Source organism: Babylonia areolata, chromosome 27 (assembly GCF_041734735.1).
Source record: "Babylonia areolata isolate BAREFJ2019XMU chromosome 27, ASM4173473v1, whole genome shotgun sequence".
NCBI classification, from domain to species: domain Eukaryota; kingdom Metazoa; phylum Mollusca; class Gastropoda; order Neogastropoda; family Buccinidae; genus Babylonia; species Babylonia areolata.
The window spans coordinates 34,781,007-34,788,506 of record NC_134902.1 but is presented as its reverse complement, the minus strand read 5'-3'; the positions used below and the strand labels follow the sequence as shown (position 1 = coordinate 34,788,506).

Sequence of the window (7,500 nt, the reverse complement as noted above, 5' to 3'; positions counted from 1 at the left end):
TATCAAAGGGAAAACATGCCACCGTCTGGTAAAAACACCGGATGCTGTAACACACTCGTCCGTTACCCACAACCCTTTGCGTTTCCGCCTCATCCGGCTTTCTCGTGATGGGCTTTACGTCATCGACTGACCTCTTCACCTTCCATAGTTTGAAAGGGTCACTGTTTGAGAGAGAGAGAGAGAGAGAGAGTGAGAGAGAGTGAGAGAGAGAGAGAATGCATGCGTGAGAAAGGAAGAGAGTGAGAGGGGGGGAGAGAGGGACAAACAAATGATTTATCCAATGTAAGGCCATCGCCCCATTTGAAGGGGGTTAAACTAAAGTAAACAAGAGAGAGAGAGAGAGAGAGAGGGGGGGGAGTGTGTATATGTGCATGTGTGTGACAGCAGTGCGTGTGCATGCGTGAGAAAAAAAAAGAAGAGAGAGAGAGAGAGAGAGAGAGAGAGAGAGAGAGAGAGAGAGAGAGAGAGATTCTACGTACGGTCATCTAAAAACATTATTCATAGAAAAAAAAGTATTTTCCTCATAGAAAACCCTCCAGACCTTTCATAGATGCCGTTAATGCCAAAAATCATTACCTGCCGATATGAGTATAGTTCATCTTCACAGTAATACTTCAAACAACATTCAAACACAAACAAACAATAAAAATCGTTAAAAAGTGTTTGTACTTCTAAACAAAATGATATAACGTTTCTACAGACACAAAGAGATCAGCAACATGTAATTATCTAACACACACGTACACAATGCTTTAAAAGAAAAAAAAACATCGAACGAAAATACATGAAACATTGGTCACATACAACACTGGTACAGAAGTGAAATTTCGGAACAAATTTACGTCAATAATCTAACTAGAAGAAAGGTCATGTGCATTATCTACGTTATTCAATGTCTTCATTACAGTTCACTTCGGTTCAGTTTCTCAAGGAGGTGTCACTGCCTTCAGACAAATTCATATACGCTACATGCACTACATCTGCTAAGCTACATACACTACATCTGCTAAGCTACATACACTACATCTGCTAAGCTACATACACTACATCTGCTAAGCTACATGCACTACATCTGCTAAGCTACATGCACTACAGCTGCTAAGCTACATACACTACATCTGCTAAGCTACATACACTACATCTGCTAAGCTACATGCACTACATCTGCTAAGCTACATGCACTACAGCTGCTAAGCTACATACACTACATCTGCTAAGCTACATACACTACATCTGCTAAGCTACATGCACTACATCTGCTAAGCTACATACACTACATCTGCTAAGCTACATGCACTACATCTGCTAAGCTACATGCACTACATCTGCTAAGCTACATACACTACATCTGCTAAGCGGAAGCCTGACAAGCAGCATATCTCAACACACTCATAAATAAATATATGATAATGACAATAAGGAAAAACGTAAGCACATTAAAATATAGAGCATACGGGAATGTAAGTTGAAGGCAAAAGACTAAAATAACTTCTGTAACTGAACGATAAGGAAGAAAAACAAACAGAACGATAAGGGAAAAAAACAACAACAGTAATCCAAAGTAAAACTACCGGCAAACAAACAGAGAGTTTCAGTTTCAGTAGCTCAAGGAGGCGTCACTGCGTTCGGACCAATCCATATACGCTACACCACATCTGCCAAGCAGATGCCTGACCAGCAGCGTAACCCAACGCGCTTACAAACAGAGAACTGAATGGAAATGCAAGACATGTGTCATCGGGATCATCGGCACAAGCTACCATCAATGACTGTTCCGGACACTGACGCTGACTGCCAACAGGAGACAAAGGAAACAAAGCAACAGAGAATGACTTTGTCAGCAATGGTAACAAAGGAACAGAGAATGACTTTGTCAGCAATGGTACTCATCTGGTATTTGTCTACAAGGGACTGGAGAAAAAAAAAGAAAAGAAAAAAAGAGAGTAAAACAATACGTTGGCAGCACATGTGGGTAGTTGGGGAATGAGGAAAAGTATCAGTGGTGCCAGAGACGTTTTGTTACAATATTTAAACGTGTGTGGGTGGGATAGTGGTGTGAGTGTGTGTGTGTGTGTGTGTGTGTGTGTGTGTGTGTGTGTGTGTGTGTGTGTGTGTGTATGTGTGTGTGTGTGTGTGTGTGTGTGTGTGCGTATGTGTGTCAGTGTGTCAGGTTGCTTTTTGTCTCCAACACTGTTCCGAATAGTCCTGGAAAGCATCATGACTGACGCACCAAAAGATCATGTCAGCACAGTCAGCATTCAAGGAAGAACCACCACGAACCACCGCTTCGCAGATGGCATCAGTGTCCTGACAGGCGGTGAGCAAGAACTCGCCAAGCTAATCCAAAGATTGGATGAAACATCCACAAAACATGGCATGGAAATCAGTGACGAAAAGACCATGTTGATGACAAACCACATCACCATCATCACTGCTGATGTTATTATCTGCCCACGCACTGAAACCAGGTACTGTTCAGCAGTAACCTCACCAGAGATCCATCATTAGCAATGAAGGATCTAAACCAGAAATTTTCTCATGGTTAGCAATGACAACACCAGCACTGAAACCTGTGTATGGAAGGACAACAACATCACCACGAAACACAAGATCAGTCTCCAGCGTTGACAAGGGAGGTTCAATCTTCTTATAACAAGAATCATGCATGCGAGACGTGGACCCAAACGGCAGGCTTGGAAAGAAGACCTCAAGCCCTGGAAATGAGGTGTTATCGTATGATGCTTAACTCTCTCAGTACGGCCAGTCCTCTCTTCTCCTCTACACAGACCCCTCGGATGTCCAGTGGGTGTCTGAATGACCTAACCTTTAGCTTCCGTCGTCAGAACTGTGGTATTCTTTGTCAACATTCACCTCTTCAGTATAAGAGCGTTCCGCTTGCAATCTTTTGATGATGGTAATTGGGATGAAACGCTGTTAACGTCGTCTCTTTCGCCGTTCGTATGGAGAGAGTTAACATCAGATACACTGATCACATCACCAACGTACAAGAGTATTGAAGCAGCACACTGGACCTTATGAAGATCTGCTGACATCAGTTTAATCAATTAAGAAAAAGAAAACTATGCTGGTGTGGACCACATAAAGAGATCCAACAGCCTTACTGAAAACAGCCATCTACAGAACTGTCGAGGGAGAGAGACGGAGGGGGAAAAAAGACAGGCGGAAATGATGGACTGACATCACTGCAGGACGGACAGGAAAACCACCTGTAGACAAAATTAAGCTTCCACACGCAATCAGCGGAGCTGGAGGAATCAGGCGAACAGTTCTTCATTGCATCTCCCCGATGATCTTCATGGAGTTGAGGAGGAAGAGGAGGAGGAGGAGGAAGAAGAAGGAGAAGAAGACTGCGACGTGGAAGTAGTAGCTGTAGTAGTAGTAGAAGAAGATTGCGACGTGGAAGTAGTAGTAGTAGTAGTAGTAGAAGAATATTGTGACGTGGAAGAAGAAGAAGAAGATTGTGGCGTAGAGGAAGAAGAAGAAGAAGAAGAAGAAGAAGAAGACTGGCGACGTGGAAAGTATAGTAGTTGTATGTAGTAGAAGAAGAATGTGACGTAGAGAAGAAGAAGAAAGTGTGGCGTAAGAGAAGAAGAAGAAGATTGTGGCGTAGAGGAGAAGAAAAGACTTAGAAGTAGATAAAGAAGAAGAAGAAGGCGATTGCGATGTGGAAGTAGAGGAAGAAGAAGACGATTGCGATGTGGAAGTAGAAGAAGAAGAAGATTGCGACGCAGAAGAAGAAAAAGAAAGAAAGAAAGAATACTGGTAACAAGATACTGCCCATGCAGTATGTGGATAACAACAGAGTTGAGTTTGCCATGGAGGAGTTGGTATCACACTGTTCCAAGAGAGACGTTGTATCAAGCCTTACAACGATGGTGTAACCACCCTGTATAAAGTGTTACCTACCAGGGTGGTTTGAACACAAGCCCTGCAGAGACGGCAAGAGGTAGGTGGGTGGAGGAAGAATAGGATGGAGAGAAGGAGATGGGTTGGTGTCGGGGACAGGCGACGGGTCTGCAATAATTCGTTTGTTCGTCTCTTTTGTATTGTATTGTTTTGTATTTCTCTTTTTCGTCACAACTGTGTGAAATTCGGGCTGCTCTTCCCAGGAAGAGCGCGTCGCTACACTGAGAACGCCACCCATTTTTTGTATTTTTTCCTGCGTGCAGTTTTATTTGTTTTTCCTATCGAAGAGGATTTTTCTACAGAATTTTGCCATGGACATTCTTTTGTTGCCGTGGGTTCTTTTGCGTGCTCTAAGTTCATGCTGCATACGGGGCCTCGGTTTACCGTCTCATCCGAATGACTAGCGTCCAGACAACCACTCAAGTTCTAGTGGAGGGGGAGAAAATTGTGGCGACTGTACCGTGATTCGAACCAGCTGCGCTCAGATTCTCTCGCTTCCAAGGCGGACGCGTTTCCTCTAGGCCATCACTCCACCCTTTTTTTTTTGTATAAAAAGGTTATTTTGATACATCACACACACACACACACACACACACACACACACACAGCTTTGATTCACCGCAAACGTCACTCCAAGATAGAGAAATGTGAACAGCAGTTTACCGCATGATTCACACAGCAAGGGAGAGCGGACGCGCTGTGTATCCACCACACTGTCATTCATCGCAAAACCAGTCTGACACTGGGCACACTTCGTTCATGCACTGGAAACCTTGACAAAGTCAGCGATGCCTGCATTGTCGGTTTCATGGATGTATCTGAGCGCACGGGCTTATCCATACACGCTAGACAACATCTGCTGTAATTACAATAAAACAAAATGAAATAAACTGAAATGAAATAAAATAAAACATATAAACAATGATCTTAAAATGGAGCAGATGCCTGACTTTTACATAAACCCAATGCGCTGGGTCAGGTCTTTGCGTTAAATTATAACACTGACGTGAAATGGAATAAAATAATTAAACAAAATAAACAGACTAGATAACAGATATCTGCAATGTTTATTTTATTTTATTATTATTATTATTATATTTTTATACCTGTGGGTAGAGCGAAGGGACAGGAACAGAAATACAATCATGAGGGTTACATCCTATGAGCTGGCTGTAAAATCACACATTTTCTGTTGGCTTTTCTTTTCTTTTCTTTTTTTTAAAGTGAAATTTCGTCATAATATCAACTAGGGAAAGTTACAATCGGAGGTCAGTTATAAACAAAATCATGGACATTCACCTTTTTTCCTTTTTTTTCAGCCTTTTTCCTTCACTCCATTTTCTACTGAAAATCAACAAAGGGTCGGCAATCAATATGCAGTCAGTCACCGGAAGTCCCGTTTTCAGCGATTGATCAGAAAAAGACCCAATAAGCCCCGTCCCCCCTCGCCCCCCCCCCCCCCCCAAAAAAAAAAAAAAAAAAAAAAAAAATAAAAAAAAATAAAAATAAAATAAAAAACGGAGTGAAGGAAAAAGAAAGGCTGAAAAACAAAACAAAACAAAACAAAACAGGTACATGGCCTTGATTGTTGTTTCCGACTAACCCCCGATTGATTGTGGAATGTTTCCCAGAAGATATTATGACGAAATTTCGCGTAAATAAAAGACCACACACACACACACACACAAAACTGAAAAAAAAGAAAAAAAAAGTGATTTTATACCCATCTCATAGAATCATCGATGGTTTTTCCACTGCAATTGGAAGCCATTCATTTACAGCTTAGTCTTTTGTGAAGGACTAAGACTCCGAAGTTAGGAGGCAAGATTGCTCTGGCTCTTAGTGCTGCAGCCTTGGGGGCTAAGTTGGCCTTTTGGGAACCACCCCAACGCCGACTGTCTTAAAACCCTCTTGGGGACACTTTCCACTATCATCAAAGTCTGGCCCAAATATCCAGTCAGGACAGCAGATGTCTGCCTTCTCTGATGTTGTGGTGGTCACAGTCGGACACGACTGACTATGATAACATAAGCTGGACTATCATGACTATCATAACATACAATAGGATTTTTAACCTGACTGACCCATCGTAAGGATTAAGAAACTGACAGAGCTGAACAGAGTCCACCACACACAGTTCACCACCTTCCAGTGCCACACATGGACACACGTTTGGAGAAAAAAAAGCTATACAGCGCAAGTGCTGGTAAGCAACACACACACACACACACAACACTTGACACTCGTCATATAGAAGACGCAGCGTACTACATGAAATCAGAACCAAACACAAACGTGGTTAAAACAAACAGCACTATAGCTACTCGCATTAAGAAGAAGAAGAAGAGGAAAACACAGAGGAGAAATAAACAGAACTGAAAAAAAGACAAAATATAAAGTTAGTGAATGATACAGGTGGAGCATCGTGTGGGAGCTCTACACACATCACCGGTACACCAAGTGCTGCTTTGCTAAGTGCGGCTACACACAGCGATACACACACACACACACTCACACACACACTCACACACAGCGCGCTACGTCACCAACACCCCAACGTGTTCGCCATTGCAGCAATCTGCTGTCATCCCTCTTTCTTCTACTTTCGATTTCCATTTTATCTGCTGAACAGAGGATGTCTTTTTTTTTCTTTCACATTTTCTGCGTTTTACCGCACTTTTGATGATGAATTCCGCCATGTTGTGCAAGTCTATATAACAGGCCCTACTGACACTTTCCGATAGTCTCTACCTGGTCCAGATTTCGAAACTGTATAATGATGCTTTGGCCGACTGCTGACTTTTTTTGAGAATGGAGAGAAAATCAACACACGACCGTGAATGAAAATGTCTTCTTTTGGATGCGTTGCTTAATGTTTCCGACTGATGGGAAGCAGGTTGAAAATGGCAGCCTGTCTTCCAGTTTCTCGTGCTATGACCTAACAGCTGAAAATATAGCCGAATACCGTAGTCTAGCAACGCAAGATTGGAATTGAACGGATGGGGCTGGAAGCCTTCATATTGTTCAAAACGGAAACGTGTAGCGTTTAAAGCTCTGATCTACACTGTTCCTGATTTAGAAACGCATGAACGCTTTGCTTTAACAGTGACTGCCATTCGGGACAACAACAACAACAACAACAACAAAAAAAAATGCTGTTGTCTGGTCCTTCGACGTAGGTAGTGTAGTGTCTGTAAGCTGCAGAATTATTTTGTTGGGTCAACCGTCTGTTTCTGACAGCGATAGAAAATGCCTTGGCCATTGTTCATGGTTCTAAAACGGGCTTCGTTTATCGGGAAAGAGAGGGGCCGGGGGTGTGTTGGGGGGGTGGGGTTGCGGGTCTAACACCTAACCACTCCAAGTGTTACACAAAGGTTTTATGTATCTGTTTTTTTCTGATGGCTCCCAAAAGCTTTCTTTACAACAGAACCAGAATGCTTGTCATTCAAAATTGTCACTGCAAAAAAAAAAAAAAAAAAAAAAAAAGAAAAAGAAAAAAAAAAGATGAGATTACATGGAAACGAAAAAAATCATTCAGTTTGTTCCCTGTCCGTTAAAAAATGTGTTGAACAT

The 7,500-nt window shown here is 42.3% G+C and overlaps 1 protein-coding gene across 2 annotated transcripts in view; it reads right to left on the bottom strand.

The window, feature by feature from the left end:
- The window catches only part of LOC143301256 (sodium- and chloride-dependent glycine transporter 1-like), a 71,287-nt gene that overhangs the window by 48,840 nt on the left and 14,947 nt on the right, over positions 1-7,500 (bottom strand). The window lies entirely within an intron of this gene.